Raw genomic sequence first — 21,896 nt, 5'->3', positions numbered from 1 at the left:
GGGCGAGGGGATGGGTGGTTCATGCTGCTGGCTGGCTGGGTTGGCTGGCGCACTGGCTAGTTGAGCGCGCGGCTTCATACTGCCGGGCGTGACCTCTGTCTGCCTGCGCAGTGTGACCTCTGATCTCGTCACGCTGAGAGGTCACGCTGCGCAGTGCTGTTCTGCTGGGTACTGGGAGAGCATGCGCAGTCTAATCCCGAAATCCTCAGATTAGAAACTCCAATCCCAGGATTGAAATCCCAGTGTTTTGGGGGCCAAATTCCGGGATCCCGCCGATCCTGGGATTGGCCACCCTAGACAGAAGCTATAACTAAAACGACAATGCTTTAGCTTTTTTTTACAGGTGTGTCCACATACATCTATCCTACAAGTCATGTTACGCATAACGTGCCATGTACCTTGGTAGCGCCGAGCATGTTTGTGTGTGACTTTTTCCATTATATTGCATCTTATTCGCAAAATTATGTGAATGGGGCAGCTTCTGTTGATTAAAATAAAATGTGGCCTTCCTATACGCTGTGTGTGACCAAGGCTGTATCTGCATATGAATTGCTACGTTCCAGTATTTTCCAGTGAATGCTGGGTGTAATGTTGCTTTACAGCTTCCCACTATCTTGATAGATGGAAGTAGCTTCTGTATGTCTGTTAAGGACTTGAAACTGCCCAATCGCCATTCTGCCTCCAACAGGCTTTCTCACCGTATTTTCTTCATTGATTCCTTTACCTGTCTGCCGCATAGGAATAAACAACAGGGTAAGGAAATCTGCATGCAGGGAATTAAGTGAAACTGTTGTAGCAAAGCAACCAGGGCCACCATCGGTGGAGGGTAGACCACCAGGACTCCAGGCCCAGCCAAACAGGGGGCCCAGGGCTGAAGTCTGTCAAGTATAATTTGTCATAAACAAAGTTCATATTTCTCTTGAAGCAATGTATAAAAAATAGACACTGGAGGTCTCACGAAGCAGGCTAGGGTTTTGAGAAGGAAGGAGAGCCCTGTCTATTTTGGCAGTATCGGGCCCCACAAATTTTGAAAGCAGCAGTAGCATCAACCATATGACCTTAATAGAGAAACAATATGACCGTAATAGAGAGTTTTTAAGACCAGATTTGGTACTTGTGGACAATCACGGCTCCCACGATGTGCATCGTATAGCAAAAAATCGCATCGCATGCGATCACATGCGTTTTTTTAACAGAAAAGCATCCAAATGCATTGAAATTAGTATCAAACATGTTCAATGGCCCCCAAATGTCATTTTTGAGGCTGTACCACCCCCACTATCAATGCGAACCCGAAGCGCGGCGAGCGCAGCGAGCCCGCGAGGGGTGGCGGTACGCGTCCTACGACCTTTTCATACCCCCACTACCCACGTCGGCGTGGAGTTGAGAAAAAGTGTGACCGAGCCCGAAGCGTGGCGAGCGGACACGGATACCTTCACAGGTATCCGCGTCCCCTCGCGGGCTCCACAGGTGTCCGCGTCCCCTCGCGGGGCGCGCTGCGCTTGCCACGCTTCGGGCTCGGTGGCTCGCTGCGCTCGCCACACTTTCTATTCTCAACTCCACACCGATGTGTATAGTGGGGGTATGAAAAGGTCGTAGGACGCGTACCGCCGCCCCTCGCGGGCTCGCTGCGCTTGCCACGCTTCGGGTTCGCGTTGATAGTGGGGGTGGTACAGCCTCAAAAATGACATTTGGGGGCCATTGAACGATCGCATGCGATTTTGTATAAAAAATGGTTAAAAACTGCAAAAATCGTATCCAATCGCATGCCATTGCATGCCACTATATATGGCATACGATGGGAGCCGTAATACTCCACAAGTACCCCGGATTTTTCTGTTACATATGCACTTACCTGCTGTCTGTCCTTATTGATGTTCCAAAGCTGTTACCAAAGCACTCCTCACAATATAGCACCAGAATAAAGATAATTGTTTTAAAATCACTGCTGAGATAAGTGTAAGCAGGAGGATAGAAATGGTGGGAATGATCTATCAAGCAGGGAAAGAGTGGACGAGTTGCCCATAGCATTCATCAAGTACATTCTATAAAATGACAATTGGTTGCTATGGACCACGTCTCCACTCTATTCACTATTTAATACCTCAACCCACCATGCCTGCAGTTTCTTGTTGGTTTGTTTGGTCATCCCCCTGCTTTTGGTTGGGTGATACAAAGAATAAAGTACTGGAAAAAACTTCTTTAAAAGTATGTTTTATGTCTTTTGTGTCAGAATAAGACATTTGCTATCAACTTGTCGTGTGGTCTTATTGTTCAGAATGGCCACAGCAACAGGAAATAAGTGCTGGTCTTGTTATAGGAGGTATGATGAACTACTTTTGCATTTTTGGCTTATTAAACATCTTAACCATTTTTTTCTGACGCAGTAAGCGGTCAGTGGTTGGTCATTATGAATTGAATATTTACTTTTATTGCCCATCTAACATTATTTCTAATTGTGGATTGGTTGCTGCACATTTGCACAAGTAAATACCCTAAGTGTTTTTCAAGGATCACATTGATCTCTGGGGGGTGTTCAATCCCGGACACTATTTCCGTCATCGGAAATAGCGACCCTCGCCTATTCAATGCTGCCGTTACCGACAGCAATGATGGCAGTTTCCGACAAAACAGATCCGACTTTAAAACAAGTCGGCTGTTTTCCGACAATCCGCGCCCTAGTTTCCAACCCAGAATTGAACAAGCATAGAGAATAAGTATAGTGGTATTTAATATACAGACTTTTTATTTGTTTGTTTTGCTATATGACCACAGTATTTAACTACATAGGATTTGCATCTATTGCAGATGGCACTCTACTTATGCCCCTTTCAGACCGCACTAAAAAAACGGTATATTGCCGATTTTTAACCGTTTTGAAACGGTAATCTGTGCGGTCTGAAAGGTGCAAAGTGATTTTACCGTTTCCCAAAAAAACGTTTTTTGGTAACGGTAAAAAAGAAGGGTCATACCCGTTTCAGACCCGTTTTTTTTTGGTATCAAAACGGATCTGAAACGGGATTCCTACCCCCCCCCCCCCCCCCCACACACACACACACCTCCCCCTGGGCAGCGCAGGGACGGGAATAATCGCGCTGGGGGTCCCTACAGTGTATGTTATATCAGTGGCGGGGTCCCAGCAGCATATGGGAACTAGTAGCTGCAGGGACCCCGCCACTGATATAACATACACTGTAGGGACCCCCTGCGCTGCCCAGGACAGGTAGGATCCGTGCTGTGGGGCAGCCTCTCTCCCCCTCCATCTCATTTCAGACAAGATGCTGCTTTTACTGTGTGTCTATTGTGAGGGGTATCCTGCTTGTTGTGTGCCTACAAGGGGGGGGGGGGGCGCTCTTGTTGAATGGCTACTAGAGGAGGTGTTGATATTGCTGTGTGGCAACTAGAGAAGGTGCAGGTGTCGCGGCGTGGTGACTAGAGAAGGTGCTGCTGTCGCTGTGTGGAGATCAGAGACCGTGCTGCTGGTGTCGCTGTGTGGTGACTTGAGAAGGTGCTGGTGGCGATTAGAGAAGGTTCAGGTGTCGCGGCGTGATGACTAGAGGAGGTGCTGGTATCCCTGTAAGGCTACTGTATAGGCTGCATGGCTGCTGGAGAATTGCTGGTACTGGTGAGACTGCTGGCATTGCTGCATGGCTGCTGTTATCGCCGTGAGGCTGCTGGTATTGCTGCATAGCTATTGGTGAGGCTGCTGGTATTGCTGTGGGGGGGTGTCAAGAGACTGCCCGCGGGTCCTCCCACAAAACTGATTCATTTATGGGGGAAGGGGGGGGGGGGGGGGGCGGGCGGCGCAAGGCTGCCCAGGTGTCATCTGTATAAATTGATTCAGACAGAATTTGCCGTTTTCACGTGTATCGCTTTCACACCGCAAACCTGCTTTAGACCAGGTATTTAGATATGGTGTGAAAGGGGGTAAACTGCCTCTGACCCGTTTTGAAAAACTTTTTAAATACCTGGTCTAAAGCAGGTTTTGCGGTGTGAAAGCAGCATTAATTAACCAATTAAATCTGGAATATAGGTTAGTTGGTCAGTTCCCCTAGTGTCCACAACAATTGAATATGACAAGTACTGTTCTAGACAATATTATAGTGGATTGCAGAATCCTTCTCACAGTGATGACTAACAATGTTCCGCTCCAGCCTGGAAATAAAAGGTCACCAGTTTATCCTGGTATGTACATATATCAGACTGTATCTCTTTTCTCTATAAAAGGGCAGCATCACTTCATATTAACCAGGTGAAATATCCTTGCCTTGGGATATGTAGAAATACAAGACATCCTGTGTAAGGGCAACAATGCAAATGGCTTAATCACAAATGTATAATTTTATGTAAAGTAAACCTATGTTTCAGATCTAATTGGACAGCCCTTATTTTGAGATTAAGGGGGAAATTTACTAAAGGAAATTTGTAAAAAAATAGGTGTATTTGTATCCAGAAATACACTTATTTTTGACATTTACTATCCCGAAAATATGTCAATTTGTAGTCGTATTGATGTGCTATCAATACGAATACGAATTGCCGTATTTTCGGTATAGTAATTGTCACAAATAAGTGTATTTCTGGATACAAATACACCTATTTTTTACAAATTTCCTTTAGTAAATTTCCCCCGTATCCAGAAAAACTGATGTAAATAAAAAAGACAAAGTAACTGGTAGCTGCCCAAATTGGATTATTTTGATTCAGTTATGAAAAAAGTCTGCTCACGGTGGATTTGGATATAAAATAGAAACATATTTGTGTAATAACATAAAATCTTGACCAAAATAAATGAAAAACTTACCAGTCTAATCTAGATAGATAGATAGATAGATAGAGCTTGAGGTGAGGAAACTGTATATTCCTTACGTTAACCACCAGGTGGCAGTGTAAGCACAATGTATTGGGTCTTCGTAGCAAAACTAAATGATGTGTTTTTAAGCGCTCATTTATAGTAATTATGAGCTGGGCCTGCTTGGTTACACACCAGTTAGATATTCCTTTAATCATGTAAGGATTTAGTAAAGTTCCTGGATAATTGTTTACATTTATGACATTACCATACTTTCCACATTCAAATACCTAGAGATATTTAGAATGCATTCTGTATTACTGAACAGATTTAACATGCAGTAAGCATTTTTAGGAAATCACGCATTCTGTGTGTGCCAAATCAACCATTTTAATAGCTTTGGGCGACAGCGGCTATGACTGATTGGCATGTTTGCTTTGAATAAAATATGCCCTTAAGAAGGGAAATGTGTCAGTGTTACAGTTAGTAATTGATGCTATAAGGTAGTTTTTCGTGCATTGTGCCATGTGTTGATAGGAGTCACAGTAGAGAATTGATTTAGAAAGATACCCAAGTATAAAGAATATATTTGAAATATATTTGTGAGTTTTATTCTTTAAATTTCTTTACAATGTGCCACACGTAATGTTCACAATTTAAAATAAATATAATTGCCGGACTGAATTTTTTATGTGCTTAGTTTCAGTTTTTTAACATTATACTGTATGCACTTTTGTTATTTCCTTAGTGTAGACAGAAAGGGACTCCGTGCGGTGTGTTTTATTTACAGTGTATAGGCAATCGATACAGTTTGTCTGAGAGCGGGAGTAGTTGCACAACTAGTAATAATTCACATCTACCTAATAGTGAATTGGTTTAGTGGTGTCATAGTAGTTTCTTAAATACCTTGTGTTCACCAGTAAGGACCAGTGCTGTAGAATACATGATACAGTACCTCCCATTGATATAGGTGGATCAGTTCCTATGTGGGTGCTCCGCTTTTTCCTGAATGGGCAGATAAGTGGTGAGAAGTACCTGCCATGATGTGCGCAACATTCAGGGGGTGGTTTTAGGAGACTGGGTAAGGCACACATTTCAGAGGTGCTGTAGGGGTAAATTTATTAAGATGGGAGTTCTATTGAAAATGGGATGTTGCCCATAGTAACCAATCAGATTCTATTTCTTACCTTCGAGAAGGTGCTAAATAAATAAGGAGTACAATCGGATTGGTTGCTTTGGGCAACATCCAATCTTCAATAGAATTTTTTGACCACACCCTATTCTCTAGTTCTCTAGTGTGCGTTTGTCCCGGTTACCCTTACTTTAAAAGAAACGATGCAAATACACATGCAGGACTGTTTTATAGTAGTGTGCAAACCCAGTGGTTTGTTCTCTACTCCCATGGTGGGTGGACTGGGGACCTTATTCTGGTTGACTCACAAGGCTTGCGAATTCGCAGCTTTTGCGTTCCGCCCCCCCCCCCTCGCATGGTCGGTTTGCCCGCACAACTGCAAATGGATGTTTAACATAAACATCCATTTGCAGACCATGGGGAAACACCCACATCATTGGATGGTCGCCGGGTGATTTCCATGGGAACGCCCATGAAGCACTGGGCGTTCCCATGGGCACGACTGCCCGCTGCCTGCAGTGTTGGGTGCGGGCCCCCGGTGAACACCCTGTTCGCCGTGACCACACACACCTTACGTATGCATATGCGCAGAATTATGCATACGCATAAGCATAACATCAGTCCCCCCGAAGCGTTCAGCATAAGGGCCTGTGTGTACACAGAACGCATGATTTACATGCTGTGGTCATTTGGGTAGCAGAGTGTGGACATTTTGTAACCATGTTGAGGCCACAGATTTAGTGGTTCCTGCAGTGGAATTCTGGCAGAATTTGTGGGTAAGCTTTGCCTTACTAAGATGACCGGTAGATGCAACAACATCGGTCTAAATGGTGATCCGATGAATGTCTAGGCGCAGCACTCGGATCTGCGATACTGGCAGGGTTTTTTTTTTCTTCAGAGGAAAGTCAGTGATAACAAGTTATCCACTAGGGGCGCATATGACGGGTGCTGATATGCCAAGCTGCAGGTATGAATTAGGGGTGTCACACCCAAATGAGCTGAACAATAAAAATATGTGGGGTAACTGCACTAAAGATGGAGGTGCCAATCACTTAATAGCATATAAAATCAAGTTTATTTTTCTTCAGACATTTTCTGCGATCCATACAGTAGGCGGGGCTAAGAACACTAGTCTGAAATACGCATCCGTCCGATTCAACTAGAATAAGGGCCATAGTACTGACATTTTCAAGAAAGCTGTAATAGCCAAAGATCCTCCTCAATTCTTAAATGTCCTTCTTTGTTCCAAATACAGTGACACAGCTATATCTGTGTAGCCCCAGAAATGTGTGCTGCATGAAAGTAAACATTTTCAAATAATAGTTTCAAGTAGCAAAATTCAGGTCTGCCTTGGGAAAACCAATGCCCGTGAGAGCCAGATCTTTTCAGAAGAACCATTTATTTCTGTTAGAATTTGCAACAGACAGCCGTTGATTAGGTTTGTGTGGATCAAAGGTCCGGTTTTTGCTGAAATAACAAGTGCATTATATTTATCACAGCAGTTTTACAGTTACCTGTAAAGTTTTGTAATAACATATTTATTTTTCAAATGGTTCTGTGAACCCAATTAGATTGCAGATCCAGGATCTCACAGCTGCAGGGACAGTTGCCATGTAGATAACTTGGCTTTCTACAAAGGATTCCCTGCTGCTTGCACCCACCGCTCAGATGACAAATTGTTCCTATGCACTCTGCAGCTTCCGCTGACATTTACTTGGCATTTTTTCCATCAAATCCCTAATCAAAACAGAAAAGGAAGAGTTGAAATTCAGGAGCTCTCGTCCTGAGGTCTGTTGTGTTGGAATTGTTCTACTGGGTAGAAATCTCTGTTTGTAACCATAGAAAGAAAAAATAGGTATCATATTGTTCCTCACAGTGTCATTATGGTTTAAAATCCTAAGAAATATGGAATTGATCATGTTACTGTACCTACGCACAGGTGAGGCAGTCATATTTTGTGGGCGGTGCTGGCATTCATGGGAACGTACTAAGAGCTCGTGACATCACTGACACAACAGGTAAAATGCTATCAGGAAGTGGTTGGATATCCAGCTTAATTGGAGCAGTGGCATAACCTCTCTTTGATCAGCCCTGCTCAGTGTATTGTTCTCAGACAGACAACAGCTGGAAACTGCCCCTTTATACTTTTGAACAACCTCAGAACCCGAGCTGAGCTGCAAGTGTGCCAGCTAAGAAAGTCCTACTGCTGATGAAAAAATCACAGTGTGTTTTGGACAGGATCATTCAGATTTCACCCTCCGAGTTATTAAAAGCTCTTATTTACTGCTTATATGCCATTCCTGGCTGCGGTCCGCATTCAGAGGTCGCTCGTGCTGTGTGCGTGAATCAGCGCTCAGTTTGCCTTCTCAGCGATTGCTGAGGATTGTCCATGCTGCTATTGTACAGCACACCCCTTCATCTCTAGCGGTCACCAGACATAGCTCCCCGCTGAACTCTCCTCCATTACTCCAGGCTTCTTGCCTACCAGAACCATGCCAGAGTTCCCTCCAAAATTCACATATGGGTACAGACACCTTGAATTCAGTCATCTAATTGCTTTGCAACCAATCCTGTATTTGCTTGTCTGTCAGCTGGCCACTGCAGCCAATCACCTGCCACTGGCACCTATAAAAAGAGCCAGCAGACTATTCCCAAATCGCCAGTGCAATGTTGTGAAGCTCTTGTGGGATACTCTCCTGAAAAGTGACTTTGGTGCTATTCACCATCTTTTTGCGCCACCTGGTCCATGGGTTCAAGCCGATATATTTTTACCATTGATACCCACTGACATTGATCATCACTATCGATGGTCATTGATCAGTGTCACCAGTACCTTTTAACATCGACATTACAAATGGTACCCATTGACATCAGTCATCGCTATCAGTTTCTACCGATGTTGTTATTTGCCAATTGAACCTGCTAACATCAAATCCTTTCACCAGATTCTATCAGTAAGTATTGTCTTCACCAGTACCGGTTATCCAGTGAGTCTGCCTATACATTGATGGTCCAGTATATAACAACTATCTCCTTCGGTCCAAGCCGATACAAGTGTCTCCATCGGTCCAAGCCGATACAAGTGTCTCCATCGGTCCCAGACGATACAAGTGTCTCCATTGGTCCCAGCCGATACAAGTGTCTCCATCGGTCCTAGAAGATACAAAGTATCTCCATCAGTCCCAGCCAATACAAAGTGTCTCCATGGATGCCAGCCAATACATAGTGTCACCATCGGTCTCAGCCGATGCTTAGTGTCTTCATTGGTCCCAGCCGATACATAGTGTCTGCATCACTCCCAGCCGATTACCTGGATTGTCATCCTACTGTGTTTTCCCTAATAATAAGACACGGTCTTTATTTTTTTGAATAGAAAACACCATAGGGCTTATTTTCGGGGTAGGGCTTATTTTATCCCCATCATGCCCCCATTCCTTCTTTTACCGAATACACATTATGCCCCCAGTCCTGCCCCTCACCTTTCAGCACAACTCCCACTTTCCCGTTTGTCAGCCTTTCCGCCGCTGCTGTCACTCCGCTTCCGCCTGGGTACTGTACAGAAACAGCGTGGATGGTGCGCTGTGATGCGCAATGCGTCCCTGGGACTGGGAGGCTTCAGCGGTACCAGGGCTGCTACCATACCGTAGCAGCATTCATCATGCAGGGTGGGGGTGGGGGGGATAGCGGGGGCAGAGCAGGGGGCATTGTAATGGATATTGTAGCGCACGGACTCGAGAAAATGGGGATTTCGGTAGGGCTTATTTTCGGGTAGGTCTTATTAATGGAGAAACACGGTAACTCAGATTCCCACCTGACCTCACTGGATCCTCTCAGTCCTCTCCCCTCTCCAGTATCATTTGTTTGCTTTGCAGTGCTCCAGGTGCATACTCATACTAACCAGTACTTAACAATACCCGGCCCATGCTTGGAGCTATACTTTCTCATTATCCTCTGTGAGCTTCTGGCCAGCATGTGGAGGGACTGGATAAAGCTTTCGCATTTCCACTTAACTCCAGTCCCAGACTCAAAAGCCAAATCTAAAACAGACTAAACCCTCAGATGTGACATCAGATGTCAAACTGGATGGTTGGGAAAGCCACTTGGACAATGACAGCACACACTTTTGCTGTCTGCACATTCGTCTTGATTATACATGGTTATTATAGAACTAGTATTTGACAGATCTGATTCTAAAGAATATCTTAACAATCAAGACGGTAGGTGGGTGTTACCTCTTCCTGGAAAGGTATATCCGTAAATAACTACAAAAAAGGGTAAAATATCCAATTGTTATAGTTAAAGTTTATCCTTCGGGGACCATGTCAGGTTTCTTGACTTATCAATGGATTGTTTTTCTTTACAGGACTACATTTTGAGCTATACAAATACCCTATAAATGGTTGCCATTCTTTGTGTTTCTGTTGCCTCTATGGGGCATATTCAATGCTTTTTGTGAGCTGTGACAGCGAGCAGTGCTGACTGCTCGCTGTCACAGCTTGCCCAGTCAGTTTTCAACAGACCCCCTGCACACGCATTTTCCACGTCTCTAGGTTTTTGCAGCGACCGGGGAAACGGCGTGTACGCCCGCTAAAACAGCAAAGCTTGTGGCTAAATGCAGCGGGCTCCCTGCATTAGTCGTGAGCCTTGCTGTTTGGGGGAATCCTCGCTGTCATCGGGCATTGAAGATTCTCCCGGAACATAGAATAGGGTGATCGGTCGGCGTGGGGGTTAAACGGCGTGGGTCGCTTGTTTTCAGCGATTTCTGTAATTTAACCCCATTGCCGGCATCATTGAATACGGCCCTTGTCACATATATGGCGATAGCTGATAGACCTGGATCATTATTTTTCTGTTACTTCTGAGTCTGTTATATGGATACAGTTCATTCTCCACAAATAGCTTTGTTTTTGTCTGAATGGTGGAATTAAGTATTCCACTGATGATAAATGTAGGAATTACCTTCAATGCGCAAGTTAGGATATGTCAATTGGTTGCTATTTACACATATGTGCTGTCCTGTGCAGGATCCCAAATGTTGTCTAGTTTTTAGATGTCAGCTTTAGCAAGCGCCCAGTTTATTCTCATTTATACATGTACTGTACAGTAAGTCTGCTTTACTCTGCTATTCCTATAGACAGAGTGATAATTACAGACGTAATCCACAATGACCACGCTAAGAGCTGATTTTGGGTAAGGAAAACAGCCACAGTGTTTGTAAACAGCAATTAAACCAAAACAATATGCATTCCACAATAAACAGAACTGTTGGCTTGGAAAGTGCGTCGTGTTGTTTCCAAACCAAGCTAGTTTGTTTCATCTTCGTTTCCTTTTTTCACATATTTTAAATACTAATAAAAATAAGATATAAAAGCAAAACAAACAATAACTTTCGGATTGCAACACAAAATAACATGTGCAAGTTAGTTTTAACAATATTTAACAGTTTGATACATGAAATGGAACAAACCACCTTTATATAAGTAAAGCCAAATACACACTAGAAGATAAAGTGAACGATATTGTTTAGAAAGGTCTTTCTGAATGATATCTTTCACCGTATCGTCTAGTGTGTGCACTCAATGTTGTTCACGATGCACGCTCCAACACATCATTAACAATGATTGATATCTACCGAACATGCAGGTCAATGGCAATATACTGTAGACAAATGACCCACATTTTTAGCAGGCCCTGGTGACGTGACCGAACGATATCAGCGGCCGATAACGTTCAGTGTGAATGCAAATATCGGCTGAGGTTAACTTTATCGGTCGCAGCCCCCATCGTCTAGTGTGCATGGGGCTTAACTCTCTGGACTACAAGTTGTTTTATAAGGCATACTGTAGGATGGAATTTCTTTTAATAAACATGAAGCATTCACACACACACACACACACACACACACACATACAAATCAATTCTAAGCATGAAGAGGGCAGCAGCAGCTCCTCGTTCTAGTCTGGAGTGGTGAAGCTTCTATTTGATTGACAGGCTGGGCCTCCGTGGGTAGGTGAAAAGGACTGATGAGAGGAAAGGGGTGACCACCACACTGCCTGCATGTTCCATATCACCTTTCCTGCCTGACGGTCAGGAAAGTTCTTCTGACAAGCCTTCAAACCTCCCCTTGCCCCCCAACCCTGCACTCTCTGCACTGTATTCAGTGACATGGAACATGCATGCACCACATCCTAATCTTCAAGTTCTCTCCTGTTACTCTGAGTCCCTACTCCCAGCCTGTTACAGAGAGCCAGTACCTTCTGTCCCCACCAGTGCCTGGAACTTAAGTTCCACCCGCTACACCCCTGATTCTGCCCACCTGCTGTTTTCAAAAACCTCACCCAAATTTTGCTTTATTAAATTCTGCTCCTTATTATCCCATTCTTATACATACAGTAAATGCTTTATATAAAATAAAGTATAAAATAAAAAGCTGTAAAAAGATATAGAGAATCAAGGGGAGGTAGATTTAATTAAACTGAGGTTAGATAAAATGTTCATGATTTTATATGGGGATACGTCATCTTGAGATGCTTTGAATGTACTGCATCAGCATGTATTGTTCATGTTTACACAAAGACTCTCTTGCCATAAAATCATATAATTTGGCTAGGAAGAAGAGTGGGCCAAAGTCCATCATGTAGGAACTGTTGGTGTTATGCTTTTTTATCTGTAGATTTTTTTGACCAGTAGTGATGGAGAAGCTGTAGTCAGTCCAGTTAGTACAGTTGCATTGTTGCTGCAGTATTCCACATTAGACCTACTGTAGCTCAGATGAGTCTGCTAAGGAATAACGTTCAACATGCAAAGACTGGTATCCTTCTGCCAAAGAAGCCTTCCATACTACATGAGGTTGAAAAATAGATAGCTTTGTAATATTTGCTAATTTTTTATGTCCATTCTATACAATGAGCTTTCAATTACATGTAGTAAAATGCTATATTCTGTATAACTTGGAACCAATCATGTTGGAGAATCTTTTGTGTATATTAGTTTCTTTGGTGGTGTGTTCTCCGGTGCAGTGCAATGAGTGACATTGGGGAACCCATTAGTACAGTATTACAGTAAGCTGTTTACTGTGATACTCCAGCATTCTAGAAGGTAAGGCATGTCTGCCTGATAATAAAATACCTGCTTATTCTATCCCTATTGGTGCCATTGATTGGGGCACCAGCCAACAGCAGTTATCAAACTTATTCCTAGTTTTTAAGTAAACCCCAAAACTTTTTCTTACTCAAGCAATACCGATGTAGATCATACGCAACCTTCTTCCACCATGAGTGACAACATATACACACATAGGTATAAATTAAAACATTCACCTCATATTCATATAAGACATTGTGAAATATGGCCGTACAGATGTGCCCTCATATACTGGTCTTCAGCCACTAAAAACAACGCATCTTGGGGGCACGTGATTCCGGGCAACTCGTCTATGATGGGTCGACCTAAAGATTGTCGACAGTCATCAGGTCGACACCACTAGGTCGACATGGGTCTAGGTTCACATGTGACCAGGTCGACATATCAAAAGGCCGACATGGGGTTTTTCACTTGCTGTATGTCGACTTAGTGGTGTCAACCTAATGACTGTCAACCAACCAACCGTATCCTGTCTACGACAAGCATCTCTTTCACTCAAAATGTACTTCTTATATAAACATAGAATTTGATGGCAGACAAGAACCATTTAGCCGATCTAGTCTGCCCCTTTTTTTAACCATATTGTTAATGGAAACCCTCTTTGATCCTTATTTCTTTGTAAGGCTATTCTTATGTCTATCCCCGTCATGTTTAACCATTTGAGTGCCAAGTGAATTTGTCAAAATAGGTGGGAAAATTACCAAGCAAACATGTTTATTCATCATAATGACCTGTAATGTTTAGCTTATTTTGGAAATATATTTTTATACACAACATTTTTTATTTGAATTTATATAACAAATGTGAGTGACGATGGTATTTTTAGCAGATATTTTGAACATCTCTCACAGAGATGTTGGCACTTAAAGGGTTAAATTGCTCTACTGTCTTAGCCTCTACCACCTCAGATTGAAGGTCATTCTACTTGTCCACTATGAAGTAATTTGTCCTGCAACTTAACTGTGGCCCTTTCCCCTCACTTTCGTTAGTGAATAATGGGTAATAATGATTATTAAGATGATCTGATAATACATTGTCTCCCTCAACAAAACTGTCTGTCTTTAGTCTTATAGCCACCATATTTCAGTGGCCCCTATTCCCTGATCATCGACCAGTTATGCTGATTGGTGCTTATGGAGACATCAGGATTTTTAACATGGTTAATATTTCTGTTTCCCTGACCTGGCCATTGGGGGAATCATTATGATGTATGGGACTAAAGGCCCCCATACACTACGCAATTTGGCCCCGATTTCACCCGATTCTGGAGGATTGGGCCGAGAAATCGGGTGAAACTGGGCAAATTGCGTAGTGTATGACATCCGATCTGATCCGATGCGCGGTCCCGTGTACATCGGATCAGATCCGGATGTCGGACGGTCTGCACATAAGATTCATCATGTGCAGCCGTCCGGGGGAGTGACAGGAGCAGGCAGGGGGTGGGGTCCGGTCCTGGGTACCTGTAGGTGCAGGCTGTAATCAGTATTGTGCACTGGGAGAGCCTCAGCCTCTTCAGATGTAGCGGCGCTGCGGCAGGCAGGGTCAGGAGCGGGGACCGCAGATGCAGAGAGACCGGGTGCGCGGCGCGAGAATAAAAAGAAATCCCATTCAAAGGACTGGGTGGCCGCTGATTGGCCGCCCAGTCTTTTGAATAGGATGGTTTCTATTCTCCCGCTCGCCGTGGGGACCGCAGAGCAGCGGGAGAATAGAAACCATCCTATTCAAAAGACTGGGCGGCCGCTGATTGGCTGAGCTCTCAGCCAATCAGCGGCCGCTCAGTCCTTTGAATAGGATTTCTTTCTATTCTCGAGCCGCGCACCCGGTCTCTCTGCATCTGCGGTCCCCGCTCCTGACCCTGCCTGCCGCAGCGCCGCTACATCTGAAGAGGCTGAGGCTCTCCCAGTGCACAATACAGATTACAGCCTGCACCTACAGGTACCCAGGACCGGACCCCGCCCCCAGCCTGCTCCTGTCACTCCCATCCTGCCGCCCCCCCCCCCCCCCCCCCCCCCCCCCGCCTGCAGCTCCCCGGATTTTTCATGTGATAAATCTGTCAACCGATTTATCACATGTAAAATATGGCACATCAAGTGCCAAAAGTTATCAAGCTCCCCCGGGGAGCTGCCGGGGAAGCTCAGGGTAAATCGGGGCTGACTTGTCGCCCTAGTGTATGGGGGCCTTAAAACAACTGCAACAAAGCAATTTTACTAGATTTGATGTGCAGAAATGTGTGCACATCAAATCTAGTTTGAATTTGTAAGCAAAATGAAAAAGACTGTAAGGCAGCTGAGGAATCAAGACTAAAGGCAACACCACCTTCTACAGCAGCCAATCATCTTCCATCATGCCAGGGGATTAGATAAGGCTTCTTATCAGGACATAGGTTTTATTACAGACCCATAACACTATTACAGATTCAAAGACCATGGGTACAGCACAGCTGATTGAGGCTTTTGGTCTAATTTCCAACATGCACAGACAGGTCTGCCCTGGATATATAGGCTGATAGATATAAGATCAGATCAGAGATAGAACAGGCTGCACATTAGAAAGAAATTTGGCAGGATACAACCTCTCACAGTAGTCTACCCAACAGATATGAGGCCCACACACATAGCGAGTGTGCTGAGCAATCTGAGTTATGCTAGATCGCTCATCACACATCGCTGCTCAGCACACATCGCTGCTCAGCACACACACAGCGATGTGTAGTGCTGTGTGCTGAGCAAGCTGTCAGCGCATGTTCTCCAGTGAGAGAACACTGGCAATGGTCCCTGCTCATTCTTTAATCTACTGGCAATAACGCTGTGCGGGGCTGTATGTGGGGTCATTTTCCAAGCATGTCTAATGAGATTACTTAGAAAATGGCTAATAATTGCTATGTATGTAGGGCCTACACATTACCTTCTGCTATGTGCCCTGAATCAAGGTTATACCCCTGTAAGATCCGAAGTAACTGCAAAAGATAAGACACAGAACATACCAAGTGATGTGTTACTCTGATAGAAGGAGCCAAGCCTTTATCCTTGTAAAGCTATTACTGTATAAAGCCATTAAGCTGGAAACTGCACCAACTTGTTCGAATGAGTGTTTGCCACATTCCTTGGTGTACAGTACACTTGTTTTTGAATACACAATCAGACATGCTTATTATTCATTTGGCAAGATTTAATAACTGACCAACACAATTCGCTTGAAACACTTTAACAATATTTTAAGTAATACATCTAAAGGCCCCCATACACAATGCGATTGGGGCCCAGTTTCACACAGTTCCGGCGAATCGGGCTGGTAAATAGTGTGAAATCGGGCAAAAAAGCATGTGTGTGACATCTGAGCCGATGCGTTGTCCTGTGCACATCGGATCGAAGCCGGAGATCATAAATGCTGCACATAAGATCTCCAGATCTGACCTGCTCCCGGGGGCAGGGAATGGGGATCACATATAATAAATCACAAGCATACGTACCGTATTTCTATATATTGCATGCAATCCTGCCATCCGGGAAGATCCCAGTCAGCTGAAGGGGGATCGGATGCGACTTCTCCGAGGGGAAGAAGTCGCATAGTGTATGGGTCCTTAAACCACTTCGGTGGTATGCCCGGAAATTTTCCAGGCTCAGCTGCGCTGCCACAGTGGGCTATCCCGAAATATTTCCAGGCATACCACCAGTATGTAGGTGTGCACCACCTCTAGGGGCACCCCTCCCCTCCAGCAATCGTACACCAGAGCTCCCCTGCTGCTTCCCTCACCAGAAGCAGAAGCACTCTATTCGCATTATTATCCAAATAAGATGTATTTTTGTAAAAAAAAAAAAAAAAAGACACCAAACTTTAGCAGAGCTGTCTGGGAATCTGGTTTTGAGGCTAGATGTATGAAGACACATTTGTACTGTATATTTAAGAAATTTAATGGACCTGTGAATTTTAAATTATACTGTATATGTGCATTTTCTGTTCAGAAATCCAAAGCCACCCAGGTTTTTTGGATCTGAATCAAAACCTGGTCCAGATCCCCTGAGGAGTCATTATTCAAATCTTTCCTCGGTTCAGAACCTGGATTTTAAATTGAATACCGAGTGTGCAATTTCAAAACCGATCTATCCAAAAGCACTTGCCAAAACCAAAACACAATGTTGAATTAGAACCAAAGCATGGAGGTCCACCCACTTTTCTACTTAAAATATATGCTTTTACAGTATATCTATGGTATTGCAGAAAAAAATTAGGTTGGGCATTGTTATCTACTTTACTGAAAGCAATTGTTATTAAACGGATAGTTACATAATATATATATAGCATTTCTATTTAAGCATGACCTTTGGAGATTTATTTTGGGTAAAACAAGGGTTTTCCACATCTCAGATCATACCAGCCTTCTATTACAGGTTCACCACTAAAGTGCCTTCTGTGTTTTAGGGTGACAGAGGTGACGTCATATAGCTTTTATTATCCAATTAGAATCCTCAGTCTCTGAAATAATGTGTGAGAGGTGGAGAAAGATATCTGGCATTACCTTAAGTACGGCATACACAATAGGCACACTTAGTTGCCGCCATGAGTAAGTCTCTATTAATTGAATCAAGTCTTAGATTTAATGCCCGGGTCCGGGTACCAGCAGTTACTATGTAATGTCTTAATTATTTTATTAAGTCTCCCATGCCTGTAGTCTCTGTAGAGTCCTGTAATGCCACTGCTGATTAATGTCTTTATTTATTCCATTAACGAAGAAAAAAAAAATTGTAAAGAGGACTTTGCTTAAAGAGAGCTTCAATGAGGAATCATTTCTCTGTCTTCAGTGCATGGATTGTGCCTGTGATTAATTACCACAGTACCAACCAAAGTGACATATTTCCATATTTTGTATGAATTGATTTTAATGGGGTTAATGAGTCGGGCAGGACTGAGTTATCTACATAATGTAAATCTATGGGAAACTTGGCCTAATAAGAATATTCGTTAATCACACAGGAAGTAGATCTAGATGAGTGTAGTGAATCTCCTGATTTGTAGTCGCTTTCCCCGAATTAACACCTACAGAAATTCCCTGATGCATTTGATTGTGCTCATTTTAATCTACCATATACAATAAATTTTAATCAACCTGATACAATATCACATGCTACTAGGTTTATCCAATGCTGTTTTGTGTTATATTTATGTTCAACAGTTTTTATGTTGTATTTTAGCCAAATTAATTTAGTCATGGTTAATTACTATGGAGTAGTTGATCTGCGGGGCTTTATAACCTGCAGCCTGCAATTGACAGAAATATATTTTCTCAATTACCCAGAATGGGTCTATTGAGCATTAAAAGGGTAGTGGCGTATAACATTGAGATGAAAAATACTTCCTGGTAGGGAGGTGGTGGGTTTAATCTTGCATGAAGTAAAGGTCACGATGGAGGTGGAAAGGAGGAAGCTGGATGCTATCAGTTGGAGTCGACTATGGCACCATCTGAATCCTCCTTAGTAGGTGGCAGACATTAACCCCTGGTTCATACTGGGAACTTCTATACTATCACAAAAAGATAAAGGATGATATGCTTTGTGTACATCTTACAGCTATAAACAATGGTACTTGTGTATTGTCACGGCGCCCATGCTTGCGAATCGCATGCGATATTGCATACGATTTGCATACAATGCGATTTAGCACACCACCACTAGCCACGTGAGCCCTAAGCGTGGCAAGCGCAGCGAGCCCCGCAAGGGGACGCGGTACGCATCCTCCCAACCTGTTCATACCCCCACTATCCACGTTGGTGTGGAATTGATTTTGTAAAGTGAGTCGAGCCGACAAGCACATTACTTTACATGTATTCCGCATCCCCTCGAGGGGCTCACTGCGCTCTCCAAGCTTCGGGCTCGTATTACACGTCCCCTCGCGGGGCTCGCCGCGCTTCGGGCTCGGTGGCTCACTGCGCTCACCAATCTTTATAAGATCAACTCCACGCCGACGTGGATAGTGGGGGTATGCACAGGTCGGGAGGACGCGTACCGCATCCCTCCGCAGGGCTCGCTGCACTTGCCATGCTTTGGGCTGAGGTGGATTGTGGTGGTGTGCTAAATCGCATCGTATGCAAATTGCATGTGATATTTGCATACAATGCGATCCGTGCGCATGGGCGCCGTGAGAAGTACCTAAACAATTCCTTCTACTATAAATATGATGATGGGAGTCAACAGGAGAGTGAATGGGCATCTTGTGGGAATGGGCTAAAAGTTTGAAAAATAGTATGGTCGTGGAAATATAGGGTAGAGTGAAAGGATGGAGGAATGAAAGGGATAAAATTATGGTCAGTTTATCATGGCATGAGAGATTATGTATGCGGGAAGTATGGGAAGGAATGAGGTACAGTGGAAAGTTAGGGGTTCAGCTGGTTGATAGGTTGGTGGAAAAATGTCACAATACTTTTACATAAAAAAGCATCACAAATTTCTTTTTGAACCTGGAGAGGCTATGGGCCTTATTCTAGTTCACTCTTTGAGGCAAATTCCTTCTCAAATGGACAAAACCATGTGCACTGCAGGTGGGGCAGATATAACATGTGCAGAGAGAGTTAAGGTGCCCACACACTAGAACGATTTTTGGACCGATTTCCGATAAATTGGCCGATATATCGTCCAATGTTTACCGATAATCGGTCGAAAATCGGCCGATTTTTGTCCGATGCGCGCTCCCGTGGATCTTTAGCTGAATCTTCTGATCTTACGTGCTGCACAAAAGATCAGAAGATTTAACAAAAGATCCATAGGTACGCGCACGGGATCTTAAGAAAAATCTTTGGTAAAGATGTGCGCTAGCCTGGAATATTTTGTCCAGGATGGAAAAAAGATTTCAAGGCTAATTTATGTGCACATCTTACGATCGCAGATCTTTCTAGTGTGTGGGCACCTTTAGATTTGGGTGGGGTTTTTCTTCAAAGTGAGATCTATATTGCAGTGTAAAAATAAAGCAGTCAGTATTTTTCCTGCACAGAAACAAAATAACTCACCCAAATCTATTTCTATCTGCACCTGTTACATCTGCCCCCCTGCAGTGCACACATTTTTGTCCATCTGAGAAGGAATTTGCCTCTAAGAGTGAACTAGAATAAGGCCCAAAATGCCCTCATTGGTGCCACAAACCTGTTACCCATAGCTTCGGGAACTTAAGCCAGATTTCATGGGTTAAAGTGATTTCATTGGTAATTAAGGCTACAGTATATGAAAGGGAATAATTCAATAGCTCCAGGTGTAAAAGCCTAAGGCTACCTCCTTCTTACTGTTCACTTGAGTAATTTATTTTAGTAATGCAAAAAACTTTAGACAACTGAATATCTGTTCTTATATAAATAGATTAAAAGTTATGTTTTTCCTCCCTAAAATTATCATTTTACTGTAGACAGTTACAGTAATGCAAAAGATGGTCAACCCCTGGACATGGGAGTCAGGCGAGGGGATGTGTTCTCGTTGGGTGTGGTATAGAGTTCCGACAGTCGGGATCCTGACAGTCATTAGCCCGACGTCGGGATCCCGACTGCCCGGACTCAGACAGCATGGCGAGAGCAACAAAGCCCCTTGCGGGCACGGTGGCTCGCTATGCTTGCCACGCTGGCCACCTATTCTATTCTCCCTCTATGGGGGTAGTGGACCCCCACAAGGGAAAATAGCAGGTGGCTGTCGGGCACCTGTCTGTCGGCGTTTTGACAGTCGGGATCCCGACGTTGGGTAAATGACTGTCAAAACGCCTGTCAGGACCGCGTCCGGCACCTGTTCTCGTTACACATCCCCTCGCATGTTTCTGAGGGGTTTGGTGGAAAAAGGACGTGTTTTTGGCGGGTTTGCGTCTCTGGTGTGAGCGATATTCGCAGCTTACCGAGCCAACCGGAATCACCCCTTTAGTTCAAATTGCACTGTGCTTTAGCACATCGCATACATTTTGAACTTAAAACGTGAGCATTGCACCATGTATGGCACCATTATTTATTGCCGATAGACAAATACATAATACAGCAAATACAGCAGTGGTTTCCAAAATGGGTGCTGTTTACAAATCCAAGTAACTGATGCGCGTTTGACATAAGAACTTGTTCTTTTATAGTCAATAAATAGAACACTCTGTTTTACATATTTTTTTACATGATTGCTGCTACCAAGATAATTACTGACATTTCCAGGATATGGCCAGGTAATGACTCCAGTAGTCTAGATGAGCTTGTAACCAGGATTATAGATCACAACCATAATTCAGTTTAGCAAAATTTATTGCACATTGGCAGCCAGGAAACAATGCAATCTCTGGAGAGTTTTCCCCTTTAATAGCTATACTATAGCGGACAACAGTGTTTAATCAATTGCATCATAAAATAAGTCATTTTAATTGCTTTGGCAATTTTGTATGTCACTGCAGCAGAGGCGGCTTCGTGGATTTACAGCCACTTTGTGGGAGTCTGGAGTTTCTTTGCTACTAGGCACATTCCAGCTAATGGAAAGTTTGCAATGTAAAGGAAAATCTGTAGGTGAAAAGCTGTATGTGCATTTCACAATGAGTGACTGAAAGGACACTGATATTAAACCAAAGATTTAAATATAAATAAAATAACACCAGGCTTCATGTACACACGCTTCGATGTGGCAGCCGTCTATACCAATTTGATATTGATGGCCATCTGGAGCCGGCATCGAGGGAGGGTATGGCGGGAGTACAACGTGGGGATGCTGCGCGGGGGGAGGGAGGTGGGGATGCAGCATAGAGCATCATGTAACTGGTTTCGACCTTCCAGATCGAAGCACATATAGACTTACCATGCAAGTCTATTTCTGCTTTCCATCCTGGGGCTGCGCA

General features: G+C 43.8%; 1 protein-coding gene across 1 annotated transcript in view; it reads left to right on the top strand.

Annotated features, from left to right (window-relative positions):
- Positions 1-21,896, top strand: part of SMS (spermine synthase) — a 154,402-nt gene that overhangs the window by 98,313 nt on the left and 34,193 nt on the right. The window lies entirely within an intron of this gene.

The sequence above is a fragment of the Crinia signifera genome, chromosome 2 (assembly GCF_055691185.1).
Source record: "Crinia signifera chromosome 2, ASM5569118v1, whole genome shotgun sequence".
In the NCBI taxonomy this organism is placed as follows: Eukaryota; Metazoa; Chordata; class Amphibia; order Anura; family Myobatrachidae; genus Crinia; species Crinia signifera.
The sequence above is the reverse complement of the archived record's forward strand: the minus strand, read 5'-3'. Positions and strand labels throughout refer to the sequence as shown.